Raw genomic sequence first — 18,905 nt, 5'->3', positions numbered from 1 at the left:
TTATGTAAATCTATGTACGTTTGTGTAAAATGATTATATTATTTGAGAATATCCACGTTTACCAATAGTTGTGTCCTTTGCCTTAATAATAATTTCACACCATATGAAATTTGTTTTGATCTCCTGTTTATGAAAATTCACACAACTATAATAATAAAAACAATTCATTCTTCATACATCAACAAAAAATGTTCTTATGTAAAAATAGCTCAATATCTTATTATACATTTATTATATGTATGATTATCATGTAAGTATTTCCCTTGTATGCCTCTTTACTTACATAGTATATATTTCGAAAAGTTCTTATAAATAGATCTAGCTGTGGTTAGATAATTAATTACCACCCATAACACCTATTTTTGTCTATGAATTATTGACCTATTATTTAAGAAAAAATACGAAAATAAAATATTTTATAAACCATCAATTATTCCCACATACTAGTACCAACTACAAATCTACTGAACCTCTTAAGTCGAATGGAAAGTTGATGGTTAAGAAAAATTAAATATGAATTTGAAATAAATAACATACACCTCCTTATTTGGTAATTCCTAACGTTACATGCAAATACAGCTTGACCAGAAAATATTTTTTGAAGGAGGTTTAAATACAGATATATAATAGATTTCATAGAGGAAATCAAATTAAATATTACATACATTAGCACCCACGTCCTATATTTTTTTTTAGTCTGGATTCAAATAAGCGTGACTGGAATAACGAATATATAAATCCGATAAAATGATAACTAAGAAAAACTTGTGCACTTTTAACCTCTTTTTCTTGCTTTTTTTCTTTAAATATAATACCTTCTGTCAAGTACAAGTATGACTATTACGATGTTCTATTTATGAATATCTGTGTCCATTTGTATGAAATAATTGTATAGCAATATGAACAATAAAAGCTATAATCCATTTTAACATCCAATTACCTCCATTTCATAAATATGAATGAATTTCCAGAACTTTGTTAAATAAGTTAACACATATACTGATTATTTAAATACAAGCTTTCATACCGATACGATTTTTTTTTACTTAGAAGGTAAATTAGAAACCTAAGGAGAAAAATTAAATGACGAACATACATTCATTCCATAAAATAAATATAATGTATATAGAACATATCAATAAATAACAACACACCACACACACAACACACACATACATATATATATATATATATATATATTATATATATATATATATACTCTTTTACTCTTTTACTTGTTTCAGTCATCTGACTGCGGCCATGCTGGAGCACGCCTTTAATCGAGCAACTGGACCCCGGGACTTATTCTTTTGTAAGCCCAGTACTTATTCTATCGGTCCCTTTTGCCGAACCGCTAAGTAACGGAGACATAAACACACCAGCATTGGTGTCAAGCAATGCTAAGGGACAAACACCAGACACACAAACACATACACGCATATATATATATATATTATATATATATATATATATATATATATATACATCCACCTTAATAGGGACCTCACCCCGGAGTTCAAATGCAGATGTGGTCTGGCCGCTGGGATCATCCCCTCTGACGCCACTGCTATATCTTCCAGCAAAGTACTGTGTACGCGAAAGCCTCTGTCCACAGCATCTCACCTCAGAGCTATCCGTCGCATGCGCTACTTCGGACATATCATCTGTCCCCGCCTAGATCATCTTGTCATGGTGTGTTCTGTTCCACGCAGCAGATGGTTGGACCTGATTGTAGATGTCCAGTGGGTCCACGTCACCTTGGGATGCAGAATGGGTGGCTGGATATAACAATTTATAGAGAGTACTAATGAACCTAGTCGGTTCTACGCATGATGAGACCACTAACTTGGAATGATCCCTACCCCAACAGGCAAGGGCATAAAGCAAAGCCAGAAACCACATAGATACATACATACATACTTACATACATACTTACATACATACATACATACATACATACATACATACATACAAACATACATACATACATACTTACATACATATATCCACACATACATACATACTTACATACATACATACATACATACATACATGCATAAATACATACACATATTCTGCATGCATATATACATGCAGACACACGCATGCATCATGTGTATGTGTGATGAGATAGATAGATAGATAGATTGATAGATGCATAGATGGATGCATAGATAGATAGATAGATAGATAGATAGATAGATAGATAGATAGATAGATAGATAGATAGATAGATAGATAGATAGATAGATGATAGATAGATAGATAGATAGATAGATAGATAGATAGATAGATAGATAGATAGATAGATAGATAGATAGATAGATAGATAGATAGATAGATAGATAGACAGACTTATATTTTGTGAAAAAATATGTCAATTACAGGACGTTAGAGCTGAATTTGGCAGTCAGAATATTTGAATAAATGTAAAAGAAAGCAACATATCCCGTCCAAAAATATATTTTTTTTTTTTTATTTCCAAAAAATATCTACATTATGCCTGGGACAGTTCATTCAAAGTAGGCACCCTGAGTCCCACCACGGCCTCAGCGCAACTCTGGAATATAGCACATGATCTCCTCAATGCATTCCAGGGAAGATCATCGAGTACCAACTTCATTTTGGTCACCAGCAAGGCCTCAGTGTTGCAAGAAGAGCGGTGGGTGTCTTTCTCAACCGCGCCTTACAAATGGTCATCTGTGGGATTAGAATCGGGGGCATTTATGATGCCAGGAATTGGGGTTGATGAAGTCGTGGAAATCCGCCGATGACCACTTCTGTTTCTTTCTGGAAGTGGGGCATGTAGCCCCACCGTGCTGCCACACATATGGCCTTGCAACAGCAACCCTTTCTATCCAGGGATTGATCACATCTGCAACAGCTACACATAGACCTCTGAATTCAGCCTAAGGCCCTGTTCAGATATGCGGCGATGAATATTGGCTTGTGGACGCAATTAGGACACTTGCTGTGTCTCTTGCTGCAGGCCATGGCTTAATTGACTCCGTTGCAGTTGTCCATGCCAGCTGTCAATGTCAGCTGTCCAGCATTTGTACTGTTCACAGTCCGCCATGTCAACAAGCGTTTTCTCAACTACAACTTTATTCTTAATGCTCTCCAGCACCATTCACTGTTCACAAACACATCCATTTTGTTCCTGAAAAAAAAAAGAAAGAAAGAATCATAGAAATTCTTCAAATTTAGCCCAAACACCCCACGCTATCACTTCTAGATAATTTGAATAATATAAGCAATGTGCATGGCAGACATTATGCGAATAGTATGAACTCGTTAAAATACTCGACACAGTTTCCTAAGATATTACAACGACAATGTCCGCTTTATAAAGCGTTCGCACCATTTATGGAATCGGAATTAAGTTGCATCAAGCCCGTCAGCATTGTTCTACGCCAACATTAGGCCATTAGCAAATATCTCAGTCAGTCTACATTTTCTCTCCCTGTATTTCTGATTGAATATTTTATTGCAGCTTCTTGTTTTCCTACGCGTTTTCATATTCTGTAGTTTTCTATTAATTTACATTGTGCTGATTTAATAAACTATCGTTTCCTTCTCTTATTTTTGGAAAATTTATTCTATCAATTAATTGGCATATGCACATCATGTTTCTTTTTTATTTATTCATTAATTATATGCATGTATCAATCAATATATATGTGCACATGTGTGTGTATACACCATTTTGCCTTTTTATCTTCTTACATGTTTCAGTCATTGGCCTGTGGTCCAACTGGAGCACCATCTTCAAGGATTTAGCTCAGAGGAATCGATTCCAGTAAAAATATTGCTTACTCTATCGGTCTCTTTTTGCCAGACGTAAAAAGTTACGTGGATATAACAAAAAAATCAACACCATTGTCGAGAGTTGCTTGGTATTAACACACACAGGCATATATACATCTGTATGTATGTGTATATATATATATATATATATATATATATTATATATATATATGTATTGGCAACTCCAATTGTAAATTAAAATCATTTTATTTTATTTACGAAAGATTGCCGAAACTATGCATAGTCCAGGAGAAATAGGGTAAAAGTTTTTATTTCTCATTCCCTTTCAGAATTACAACTATTAGTGGTTTGGAGTTTAACTGAACTGCTCTTTCTAGTGAGTCAGATGTCCTATTATGGTCATCTCTTATGTGTTTAAATGTACACTGTATTTATATATATATATATATATATATATATATATATATATTACCTTTCCAAATGCCGTGATGGCCTAGAATGCCATTCCACAGACAATGGTCACAGACAATGGACTGCCGTTAAAGTACCCCAACACGACGCGGGGACTCGCTGGATAGTATGGTCCAACAGGTTTAAAACGAAGCCTTTATGTCGTCTTCAGATATGAGGGTAGGGGCATACATAGACCTCAGAGTAAGGAATCGGTCTCGAATGATAGGGATCCGAACAGTCATCGACGCTCACTGCTGGCATTTGAGACGAGTCTGTCTTGGTCCACGATTTGCCTTTTGATGGGCTCCTTGAGAGCAGTCAGCTAAAAGTTTTTTGTGCGTTTTGATGTCGACATAAGTTCCTTGCCTTTCCTGATGATAAATCTGCATAATGTACTCCTTATTTCTTCGGAATTAGGAATATGCAGCCTTCGAAACATATGTCGAAAATAAAGGAAATTTGTTAACAAGTCGTTCAACTCCATTCTTTCATAAACTTATATATATATATATATATATATATATATGTGTGTGTGTGTGTGTGTGTGTGTGTGTGTGTGTGTATGAATTTGTGTGTGCCTATATTTATGTATATGTATATATATATGTATGTATATATATATATTTATATATATATATGTATATACATCATCTAAGAATATTTGAAGAAAGATTTTTTTCCCGGAATAGCTTATCAGATTATGGATGACTAAATTACAACAGGTATATAGCCAATTGTTTGTATTATAGTACGTTGTTGTACGATTCAAAACTATTTATTCTTTACAAACAATACACAATGCTTCAAGCGAACCACAATACTCTCGTAAAACGTTTTTATGTCCTGTACCCATATATGCATGTATATATACATATATATGTAGGTACGTACATATATGTATGTTTATATGCAAATATTTATATATTATTTATATTATATATATATATGTATATATGTATATATATGTATGTGTATATATGCATGTGTGTATATTCAACTATATATATATGTATGTATGTATGTATGTATATGTGTGTGTTTGTGTGTGTGTGCATAGGTATATCTACGCATATATATATTCATATATCTTTATATATATAAAACTGAGAATGTGTCTGTCTGTCTGTGTGTTTCCCTAAAACTTTAGAACTACACAACCAATTTCATTCAGATTTTACACATGCCTTACTTAGGGTCTGAGGAGTGTCATCAGCAAATATTAACTTTTTGCCTAGGGCGAGCCAACAGCAATAACATATTTTCTCCACTACGATTCCCTAAAACTTGAGAACTACACAACCAATTTCATTCAAATTTTGCACATGCCTTACTTACGGTCCATGTAGTTTCATGGGCAAAAATAAATGTTCAACCTCGTGCCTAGAGCGAGCCCATAGCAATATCATATCTTCTCTATTTCAGTATTACGTGTTAAAAGTGAAACAAAAATATTTCTCTATTCTATGTCAGATGCTTTCACTTTAACAATAAAAATAATAATAACAATTGAATTATATGTAGTAAGTTATAATTAAAATCAAACTAAATTATAATATAATCGTAACATACAAAATTAAAAATAGCAATTGGTATAAAATTGCATCAATGATTTGAACTTGAATAAGTGGTTTCACATGAATCGGAATAAATTAAAAATATAATTAGCGTGCAGAAATGGAATAGTCCAGATGGATAATAAAAAAATTAATTAAAGAAAAGACTATTGTCTATAAAGTATACAATGTAGAGAAAAAAGAAGCGCTAACAATTCCAGTCTGTTATATATTTTGATAATTGTTATCACTAGCGATATCAAGATATAACTTTGTATTTTGCATTTTATGTGTAGATGTATATATATAGATGTACATGTAATATGTACACATATATATACACATATATACATGCACTAGCACTATGACCCGGCAACGACGGGTCTTTAATGCTAGTATGTATATAAATTATATGTACGTAAGTATATATATATATATATATATATGAATTATGTATACGAATATATGTGTATGTAGATATGTATATAGATATATATATATATATATATATATATATACATATATATATATATATATATAATATCTATATAGATATATATATATATATATATATATATATATGTATGTATGTATGTATGTATGTTATTTATGTATGTATACAGCAATAAGAAAATGTGGGGGATAAATGGTGGAATTCATCAACTTTTAGACATTATATTATTTCAATATATTTATTTATTTATTAAAATGACAATTATAACAATATAAATACATGTATAACATATTATGCTTTACATATAATATATAAAATATAATTATATCAGTAATTATTAAAACATATAACATATAGTAATAGTAAAAGCTTCGTCCAGGACGAGATGGACTTCTTAAACTTCATATCTAATAGTGTCCACCAGGAGACAATTCTTTGTACTTTCGATGTAACTAGTCCACGCACCCACATCCCACACGACGTCGGAATTGAAGCGATAAATTTCTGGTTAACAGAAATGATTCTCAACCACCATCGTTTTCGAAGGGCTAAAATTAATATTGGGAAGTAATCACTTCTTGAACAACTTCTACTTACAAGTAAGTGGAATGGCAATGAAGACAAAATTAGCCTCCACTCATGCATCCCTCGTAATGAGCTTCTTGGAGCTCAAATTTTATACCGAACTAACGGAAACATTTAACGTACAATTCTGCATTTATATACGTATATATATAAAAAAAAATTTGCAAACAATATTTGGATGACTGCTCTATATTCTGGACCAAAAACCAAGAAGACGTAGGAATCTTTCACCCACTTTTAAATAATTTACATACCTCAATAAATACCAACCGAAACTAAACAAAAAATAATGCCCAAACCACTACCATTCTAACAATCTATAGAAAGACACCAAACAAACAGTGCCTGAATAATGAGAACTATAAATAATGTACACTTTTTTATGTATATAGATATACATATATATATATATATATATATATATATATATATATATATATATATATATATATATATATATAGTATGTATGTATGTATATGTATATATTGTGGGTATGTGTGTATAGGTGCGTGTATGTATCTCTGTATGTGCATGCAGGTGTGTATGTATAAAATTATATGTATATAGGAATATATGCTTGTATGGGGGTACAACCTCTTGTGTATGTATGTGTGTATATATGCGTACGAGTGTATAAAGCTGTGTGCATATTTGTATATATATATATGTGTGTATGGTTGTAAATATACATATGTGCGCGTGTGTGTTTATATATGTATGTATGGGTATGTATGCATACATGCACTTACATGTACATATGAGTAGGTTAGTACAGTTATGTAGGTGTGTGTGCATACATATGCAGAGAAATGTGTGTGTATGTGTGTATGTTTGTGTGTGTCTTGAGGGATATTGATAAGTGTATGTATACATATAGATCGTTAGCCACTACACACATTTTTTCTCTCTTTGTTTCTCTCCTTGTTTTTTCTGTGCCCCTTTCTGTAGAAGAGCGTAGGCTCGAAACGTAAAAGACTTTTTTCTATTCCTGAGCGTTATACTAATACATTTGTTTGTTTTGTAACCACCTGTCTTCGTCTTTTGTTTTTTTCGTAAACTCTCCCTATATATATATATATACATACATGTATATTTATTATGTATATCTGGATATGTATGTGTGTATATATCTATGTACATATATATATGTGTGAGTGTGTGATGTATATGTGTATATGTATATATGTGTGGTGTGTGTGTGTGTAAATATATGTATGCATATATATATATACATATATATATATATATATATATATATATATATATATATATAGATATATATATATATATATATATATATATAGATATATATATATATATATATATATATATTATATATATATTCGTATAGTGTATGTGTGTTAGGATTTCTTGGTTTTCTGTGAATCGATTTTGATGAAACTATTCCCAGCTGGTTTGCACACTATTACAACACCGTTGTTACGTTTTCATTATTTTGTGTAACGTCCTTTCTTTTTTATTTCAGGTTTTCCAGTTTTCGGTCGAACGACGATAATAGCTTTTGAATGAAAATATCTCATCTAGCCATTTTTCTTTTTTGCAAAAAAAGGAAGGATAATGATGCATATTAAGCATACATTGAGTATATATTTAACAGAAAACAATAATGATGTTATAATATTTATTAACCTAATGAATTATTTAACCAAATGAGCGGAAATTTCGACGGATAACTTCAAAAACCTTATTAGTCACGGAATCTGTCAGTTTCTTAATAGTAGCTGGCTGGACTGCCTCTGCTGCATCTTTCAAGGTCAATCATAAGACATCTTTCAGCGTAAACTGGCGTTCATTGGCATAAACATCTTGTTTAATGATGCAACAAAGTCCATGACGTTAGACTCGAGTTGTGTTCAGTTCACTGACCAAATCAGGGCGACCGTTGACGAACCCGATTGTTGGGAAAATGGTTGGGTCTATTTTTGAGGTAAGCGTCACCAACGTTTACGTCAACAACAGGATGGAGAAGTCATGTTGTGGGCTGGTATCATTAGGGATAGACATTTTGGCCCAGTCAGGGTGCCTGAAGAGGTTCGAGTGACTACAGCCGCCTACTGCAATATCCTGTAAGTGGTTTTCGGTCTCTGGCTAGATGACATAGTGTGAAAACCAGCTGGGACAAGTTTAATCAAACTCGATTAACAGAAAACAGAGGAATCCTAAGTTTCACCCCTAAGCTATTAGCATGGTTCTGGGTGTATAGATAATGCACCGTTACTAAAAGTGCCCAAATGTGTATGAAGCACCAGAATTGCTAGAAACAAGTGTCATCGACTCTTTACCCACAAAGGCACATGTTCTATGTACTGACAAGGTTGTCTCCCTTGTCACTACATACAACATGTGCTATTGTGGCTGAAGTGTCAATGACTCTGACTTCTAGCAATGCTAAAATGCTCCCTGCACTCTTGCTCACTTTTAGTGACGGCGAATTATTTACTTTCCGTTTTTAAATTGCAACTAGCCACCTTTATTATATATATATATATAGGGTTAAGGAATAATTCATGATTGTTTTCTTTGTTTTCAAATTTATTTTAAACAAAATTACTACAACAAATTAATCAATAATATACTCTCCGATGTTGTTTACGATTCCCTCCCATTGTACAGTACCTTTTTCGATACCTCGTCAATAGAAATCTCCCGGTCTTGACTCAAAGAATTCGGGTAACCAAGCCCTCAATTCTACGTCATTATTGAACAATATACCGCTGAAAGGGTTCGAAAGTGGTCGAAAAAGTTGAAGATGTGACGGCGCCAAGTTTGGAATGTATGCAGGATGAGGCAGCGCTTCCGATTCCAGTTTCTGAATCGCAGCTTTAGCCATATTGGCGATGTGAAGACGGGTGTTGTCGTGATGCAGAAGAACGCCATTTTATCTATTCAGTCTTTTTTGCTGAATTGCTTCTTTGAGTCGATGCAGTTGTTGAACGTAGAGCTCCACATTGAATAGGTGGTTACGCTCAAACAGTTCGTAATGAATTATGGTTTCCCAGTCCCAACATACACACAACATAGTCCTGCGGGCTTGAAGGTTTTGCTTTGCTCGAGGAGTCGCTTGTTTGTTGGGACTGAGCCATTTTTTTCGCTGCTTCATATTGACGTAAAAGCACAAATTTCCATCGCCTGTAACAATGTGGTAAATGAAAGGTTTTTTGTGAGCGATGTCGAGCGAGCAAACTGATGGCGGTTATAAAGTGTTGACTTTTGTTGTTTTCATTCAGTGTGTGCCACCCAAGTGCCGAGTTTCTGAACTTTGCTCATTGATAGTTTGCCAAAGAGAGTTTACCACAGTTTTTTTTTATCACAATCCATCAGTTTCACCAATTCTCTGGACATTCGGTGGGGATTTTCGTGAAGAAGCTGATTCAATCACTCTTCATCGAACTCAGTTGGTTATCGGTGTGTGATCCGTCCCTCAGGTGAAAAATCTCATTTTGGAAGCTCGAAAATCAACGGTGGGTTGTACTATGAAGTATTGCTCCTTCTCCATACACAGCACAGACCTCACGAGCAGGTTCGGCGGCCTTAATATCTCCTCACTTAAATGCAAATATCAAATGGTGTCGAAAATGCTGTTTTGTCCACTTGACATTCCATTTGAATGATCTGAAAATACACCAAAAGCAATAAAATTAAAATATCAAAACACACTATCTTTTAGAGCAAAAAATTCTCCTTTAGATAACAAGATATGTTGCCAATGCATTTTATTTCTGCGTGGACTTTTAAATTTGAAAAAAAACGCTCATGAATTATTCCTCAACCCTATATATATATACCTCTGTGTGTGTGTGTTGTGTGTGTGTGTGTGTGTGTGTGTGTGTGTGTGTGTGTGTGTGTGTGTGTGTGTGGTATGATCAGGCGAAAAGGAATTATTATCAACACAAGGCTGCACATTAATACTGTAGAAGGAATGTGTTTTCATTCGTATGTTTTGAGGGTAAATGATATCGAAATTTATCTCATTTCCCATTTACACAACGTTGTACATATATGTGCGTTTAGCTGTAAATGTGTGAGCCTAACATAAATGTATATTAAATTATTCATCGATCGTATTTCATAGCTGATTGCACATTATATCCAATAAAGTAGTGATGACTGTTCATGTGATTTAAAGAAATAACAGTACATTGGTTTCAAAAGTGATTCGATATTGTTACACAACTGGCACAATACCAACTTGATCCAACTCTACAGTACAATTGACTTAATATCTGTAATATATACGCTGCAAGTTAATCTAAAAGTCCAGTTACAAATGTCAGTGCTAGTAATGTCAATGAAAATGTCATCTAGAATAAAATCAACAAATGAATATTTTGCCCTTCAATCAATTGTAAATTTCAATATTTAAAAGAATGAAGGTGAAGGAAAAATTAATTAAAAGTTCTTTCCTTCACATTGTCTCCCTCAATGATGTTGAAGATTTCACCAATATTGTAAAGAATTTTTCTTCTAAATAAACATTAAACTACTTTCAATAGTGATATGTCAGTATTCTAACACTAATTGCAGTTCCTTGTTTACATATTGTAAGCAATGAAAGTAGAAATTTGATAACGCCAACCAGTAATTTTTGCTTTGCATTATTCAATTTGTGCTTAATTTATCACTATATTACAAGAGGCTCAGAAAATAATTTAATGAATTTTTGTGAATGATATATTTAAGTTATTTTACTGTATTTTACTGTTAGATTTCGTGTTTTACTTCTGCCAGGTAATGAACATAATTTTCATTGATTCCCTCCCTTTTTCTGTTAAATACATATATACACACATTTATATGTGTCTACATATATATATAGGTGTGTGTGTGTGTGTGTGTGTGTGTGTTGTGTGTGTGTGTGTGTGTGTGTATGATGTAAGATGTGTCCATCATAGAATTTCTGGCACGCTAGAAGGAACAGCCAAAATCCAAACCACTATTAGGGATAAACTTCCAAAGGAATGAAAAATAAAAACATTTACCATCTATCTCCTGGGCCATGATTTCTCACTTTTTTTAGCAAATAAAATAATTTGTTAGGCGAAGTCTTCATCAACAGGTACGCCTAGATTAAACATATAAGTACGAGTCAATCCAGCATGTGCCCCGTGCTTACTTCGAAAATTTTCCAGAAAAAATTATCAATAATTAATAATATCAGGGTAATGAAAATTTTCTTCAGGTCTAGTAGACTATCCCTGTCAAAAGATTACTGAGTAAGGGCTGTTTAAGGACGGTGAATGTAACACATGGGAGAATTGTTCAAACCCCAATGATTCCCCTTCAAAATAGGATTTTGGTGCTCCTTCACTACACTTGCTCGTGATTAGAGATGCGCCAGCCACTAGGTCTACCACGTGACAAACAGATCTGCGGTGTTGAGCAGAATATTTGTTCATCTTTTACATCATCTGTTCTCATATGCATTTGGAATATTTGCACGCTCTCAAAATGGTAAGGAGCAACAAATCTAGGGAATGAAATATGGAATATAAAATGGACATCACAGTTCTCACCGAATATCGAAGATTGAGAAAGCGCTAAGAAAAACAACGAAAAAGCAATACAACACCACCTGTTCAACAACATATATAAAAAAAGAAAAGGAACCTAAACTAGACGGGTGGGGCTCTTAGTGAAAGAAAATATGAACAGCTTCAATGAATTCCACATCATTTGTGATTTAGTTGCCAATTTTACCTTGAAATAATCTAAACATGCAATAAAATCAGCAACTATCCAAAAAGAAAATCGAAACTATCTCTATGGACAGACTACTGAAATAATTGTCTTTCGTCAAACTTGCTATACCAGCATAAAGAAAGACCTAAACGTCCAAAAAGCGCAAAGAATTTAGCAGTGATATCATGATGAACAAATGGCAAACGGCTAGGCGTAATGATTGTCTAAAAATAGCAGAAACTATATTGAAAGAAAAGGAACAATAAAATGTCCAAATTACAAAAATGTAAACAAAATTACATCGTACAAAACAAAAGCGTTAGTGCCCCAAACATTAAAGTAGTCAACAAGGTCACTATTAATAATCACAGAATAGTAAACTGCAGGTACCAAAGAGATCTGCAATGCGAAAGACAAACACTATTCCAATCTAAGAATAAACCAATCAGGACCGCCGTAAGAAAAATCAATTTTTTCCAAATAGACCTAATACCGCAATAGCTAAACAACTAACCAAAATATTTATAATGAACCTTAATGCCTCATCATTCACATCACTCAAGTATCGAAAATTTGATTTCGTTCAATATATCTCTGCAAAAGTTGTAAAGAAATGAGCTCCTGAACCGTTGACCTATAAAGCTTCAAAGTGCCACACACAAATTGTTAACCAAGAATATGTCGTTCAGAATTTAATAAGTGGTTTTCCGAGCAACTAATCAAAGCATTAACAATACATAACAAGACGCAGTCATAGCCTTTGTGGCCTACAAAAATTGCATTAATCTCTGCTGAAATATTAGCAATGATGTCAGCACAACCCAAGATGCAGAACCAATACACATAAAAGCCTTAGCGTAGATCTACAATCATACAAAATATTTTATCGAACAATACAAAATGAGAGGAAAATTAAATGGAAATTAATATAGATGATATGTTTCTCATGCACTCATTCACAGGCAACAGTTTTCGTAAGAAGAAATCCAACTGAACTTCAGGGAACGTTAGAACAACTAAATATAGAGTGACAAAGATTGAAATAAAATGAAATAATGGTCAATAAACTGACAAACTACTCTCATATCAAAGCTATATCCCCTATATCAAATAGCCAATAGTTACATTTACATTGACCAACTTAAACAAAACCAGATAAGGAAAAGAAATAAATTGGTGATTTATCTTATGTGACAAATCCTTTTTGAATAATTTCTACTTTTACAAGGAAAATGCGCTGAAAGCTTTAACAATAAGTGTGCATGTAATGCATCATTCCAAGAAATCAAAATGTACAGTAATACCTTAGAAACTAGTAAGAGGCGTAGAAGTTGCTGTGTGGTATATAGCTTGCTTACGAACAACATGGTTCCGGGTTCAGTCCCATTGCGTGGCACCTTGGGCAAGTGTCTTCTACTATAGCCTCGAGCCGACCAAAGCCTTGTGAGTGGATTTGGTAGACGGAAACTGAAAGAAGCCCGTCGTATATATATATATATATATATATATATATATATATATATGTATGTATATGTATGTGTGTGTATATGTTTCTGTGTCTGTGTTTGTCCTCCCAATATCGCTTGATAACCGATGCCGGTGTTTTTACGTCCCTGTAACTTAGCGGTTCGGCAAAGAGACCGATAAGTACTAGGCTTAGAAAGTCCTAGGATCGATTTGTTCGACTAAAGGCGGTGCTCCAGCATGGCCGCAGTCAAATGATTGAAACAGGTAAAAGAGTAGTATTCGATACGATTAACTCATCAAACCCACGAAGGCATTAGATTTAGAAAAATGTTGGGAGATTATGAAACACGTATATGGACCCGAATTAGCGAAAGTGACAGAGCAGAGCTGGGTCGATCTTTAGATAACAGTGAATATGAAGGAATCGTAAAACTGAATGGCTGACATTCTTGACTGTTTTTGAGTATCTCACAGCTCGAAGGTCCTCCGAGCCATCAAGTCCGCAGTTGTTCCACTTATTAAAAGAATTGCATAAAACCGAAGTTATGCCAATAACACCTTCTCTCCCGCCGCACTTTCTCAAAACAACGGTAACTGGTATCTACGTGCTTCCAATTAACGGTAACTTGACACAATTCCAACCACAGTACATTGAATGAGACACTTCTAAACTGCCTCAGACCAAAATCTTTAATTTTAAAGACATAGCTAGTTTTCGAAGCAACAACCTCGGCTTAATTTAGTTACAATCTCATGTGAGGGTACGAGATACGAACCATACACAACCAACATATTGTGGAACTGAAGTATTTAGTTTTTTCTTTGTCCAGAAAATACTTTCAGAATCCTTCGCAGATACGACTAGAAAATTAAAAATCCTTCACTGAAATAACAATAGCACAGTATATATCAAACAATGTGTTTGTCTGACCCGTGTTATGCCCGGACAAAACTATATATGCAGTTAGACGTCCTAGCTGAAGGACCAAACAAGTAGTTCAAAGACCAGCTGAAAACTAATTTAATAGAAAGTAACAAAAACTTTTTCAAGAGATTAAAAGAAAACTCACTACCAGTTATTTATTCTGCGAATTCAGAGTTGTATTATTTTGGAACTCTGACAGAAAGAGCAAAGAACATGTGAAGAGGAGCTTTGGAAGTTTCGGTTATAGGCGCTCTGCATGGTTGAGAAGACACGTATGAATAGAAGGCAAAAATGTTCACATACTCTGCACAATAACAAATCTATTTTTCTTTATCAGATAAAGAGAGAGTGAGAAACATAAATACACACGCACACCCAGATTCAGATATATGTATGCATGTATAGATATATGCGTGAATATATGTATATATATATATATGTATTTATATATATTATATATATATATATATAATATATATATATATAATATATATATATATATATTATATATATTCATATATACAATGATATAATCTTACGTTCATGAAGAATGTATATGTATGAGTGTGTATATATATGTAAGTGGTTGTACAACAAACGCACAAATACATACACACAATTTCATACACACATATATATGTATGTATGTATGGTTGTGTGAATATATGTATGATTGATTATACATACATACATATATATATATATATATATATATATATATATATATTATATATATATATATATAGATAGATAGATAGATAGATATATATATCGACATGAATTATAGACGAGGGCAGCGGAATCAAACCCCATTATACAGCAAATGTACCCACAGCTAGGACAAGGCACATACAGGAGTGATGATGTAAAACACACAGACTCAGCAAGTCAGAGAGACCATGGTTTTACTCCAGCATGAGCATGGCCGCATGGCTGAAACGAGTAAAAGAGTGAAAGAGTAATATATATATATTATATATATATATATATATATATATATATATATATATATATATATATTACGTTTATATATTTGTTGTGCAAGATTTTTTATGTGAAGTCGTGTGTTGAAACAGACATTGTTGTATTTCGGAATGGTCATTTTGCCAGTTTAGCCAATAAATATATACATATATACATATATACATATGTGTATATAGTCGAAATTTACAGAAAAAACCAAAAGCCGATGACGAAACAGCAAGCAGTTGTCTTAGATTGACGCTCGGAAAGGTGAGAAAGTTTCGAGCCTGCGCTTTTGAACAGAAAGGAAGACGAAGAAATAAACAGAGAGGGAATAAATGTGTGTATGTTCTTATACATATTTATATCAGGTCATTCCATAAGATCTGTCCGAATTTTGAATAAAGAAAATAATCGATCAAATGTTATATTTAACTGAAATTTAATCATCAATGTACTTTCCCTGATTATCTATGACGTCCTTGAATCTATTTACAAGCTTTTTAATCCCATCAATGTAAGACTGTTTTGCTTTCAAATCGAAGAACTCTGAAATGTCAGTTTCGACCTCCTCCTGCTTTTCGAAAGTTATGTTCCCCTAATGCTTCTGTAAACTACAAAACAAGTGGTAGTCTGAAGGAACAAGGTCAGGAGAATCAGGTGGATGAGGAATATTTTCCCAACCAAGCTCTTCGATCTTCTTTGATGTGATTTTTTCAGTGTGAGGTCGCGCATTGTCCTGATGAAACATTAGTCCTCTTCGATTCACTAAAGCGGGTCTTTTTACTCTTCAAACTTGGTTCAAACGTTCTAATTGCCGACAGTAGACTTGGCTAATGCTTGTTGCAATTCAAAGTGAAATACTCCCCTGCAATCCCACCAGACAAAGAAAAGAAACTTCTTCCCTTGAAGTTCCCTTCTCGGTTGTTGTTGAGCTTTTTTCCCTTTTACAAAGCCATTGTTTACGACGTTTAACATTTCGATAGAAGATCCATTTTTCCTCACCAGTCACAAGTCTATCCAGAAAGGCTGAAATGGGTTCGTGAAAATGGAGAGAAGAGCAGATGTCATCTCGGGATTTGCGGTTGCTTTCAGACAATTTATGAGGCAGCCATATTCCAAGTTTAGGAACTTTTCCAAGTTGTTGAAGATGACGATGAACAGTTGTATGGTTTGAACTAAGCTTTATTGCCAATTCTTCAACTGCAGGATTTTCTTCAAGTAATACCTCAATAAGCTTATCATCAAACACAACTGGACATCCTGTTTGATCTTCATCTTCAAAGCTCAAATCCCCACTTCGGAATTTTGCAAACCTTCTGCTGCAAGTTCTTTCAATCAAGTATTCTTTCCCATAAATTCAGTGTATGTTTCGAGTTGCTTCGGCAGCAGACTTTCTTTTTTTGTACTCATAAAGTATTATGAACCTCAATTGACCTTTGGATACTTCCATGTTAGAAATTTAATCAAAGAAATTTTAATTCTATTATTCTGTAAAATAATATTAATTAGTTTAACTGTACACAAATGCATAAAAAATCATTTTTAATTCCATTAGACATTCTAAAATACTATTAAATTCCATTCAATTTTTAAAAAGGTAAAATCGGGCAGAACATATGGGATTACCTGATATATATATATATATATATATATATATAATATATATATATATATATATATATATTATATATATATATATAAGATATATATATATATATTATATAGAGGGCATAACTATACATAATTATATACGCTAGGGGGGACTCTTAAACTCAAAAGCTACCAAAATAAATAAACACATCGTACCGAATGCAACTCTTGAAGCAAGTCATTTAAAAACAAAATTTAACTGCAGACAACGTAATTTCATAATTAGTGCAGTAATTCACTATTTAATCATCAGTGCAAGCATAATTCAAAATTTATAACGAATGAACAAAATCAGCATACCAGACGAACAACCAATTTATCCAACGTAGCAATTAGAAACGTTCACGCTTTATAGATCTATGTAAATGGCGAGATTTTTCGAATCGCACTTCGATAACAACGTGCATATTGGGAATAGAAATTCAGTACTGAATATACTCCGGTTAAATTTACAATTTAAAAATAGGATAAAATATGGTAATCTCCTCTATATAATATAAATAAATATATTCAAGTGAAAAAAATTGGTGGACCTTTTCTCTTATGAGGTTTTTCACGCTAACTACTTGATAAATCCTTATAAAGATTTTATCCTATTTTTAAATTATATATATATATATTATTTCATTTGATTTCATCTAATTTCAGCTCACGAGCTGTGGCCTTGCTAGGGCACGACTATCGGTGTCTTTTCCTGAACCGGTATGTTACGGAGATGTAAATACACCAACATACACACACACACACATTCTTCTAATATATATATATTAGAAGAAATGAGGTACTCAGAAATCTGGATGGTTTTATATTTAGAGATATTTATTAGTATGTTACATGTTTTTATAAATCATATATCATATATATCAGCGCTTTCGTCCACTCTAGTAGAGTTGTCAAATTGAACTTTTGCAGGAATTTTGTCTCTTTTTATATTATTATTGAGTGTGTAGGGGTGGGGAGCCATATAAGATAATACAAGAGGGTGAGGAATGGTGGGAACGTTTGAGAGAGCGCGCGCGTGTGTGTGTGTGTTTGTATCTGAAAGGATTTGTTAAAGAAAAAGAGAAGGAAAGGAAGAAGAAGGAGAGAAAAAAGAAAAAAATGTTGATATATTTGCAGCTGGTCAGTCTTTCAATAGTAAATGATTCTTGGCTTTTAGAAATGGCAAACCCAGATGGGTTCTCCAAGGGGAGAAAAATGTCCCTTTTCAAACGATTGTCTGGATTTCCTTTTTATCTGACCTGTTGCAAAACTGTAAACACATTTTTTACTTCCTCCTCTCTTCCTCCTTCCTTTCATTCCCCTTTCCCATTTGACACTTCCTTCAGATACAGAGACATCCACACACACGCGCGCACATCCACACACACACCCTCTCACAAG

Source organism: Octopus sinensis, linkage group LG9, assembly GCF_006345805.1.
Source record: "Octopus sinensis linkage group LG9, ASM634580v1, whole genome shotgun sequence".
Classification (NCBI taxonomy): domain Eukaryota; kingdom Metazoa; phylum Mollusca; class Cephalopoda; order Octopoda; family Octopodidae; genus Octopus; species Octopus sinensis.
This window is presented reverse-complemented; position numbering follows the sequence as displayed.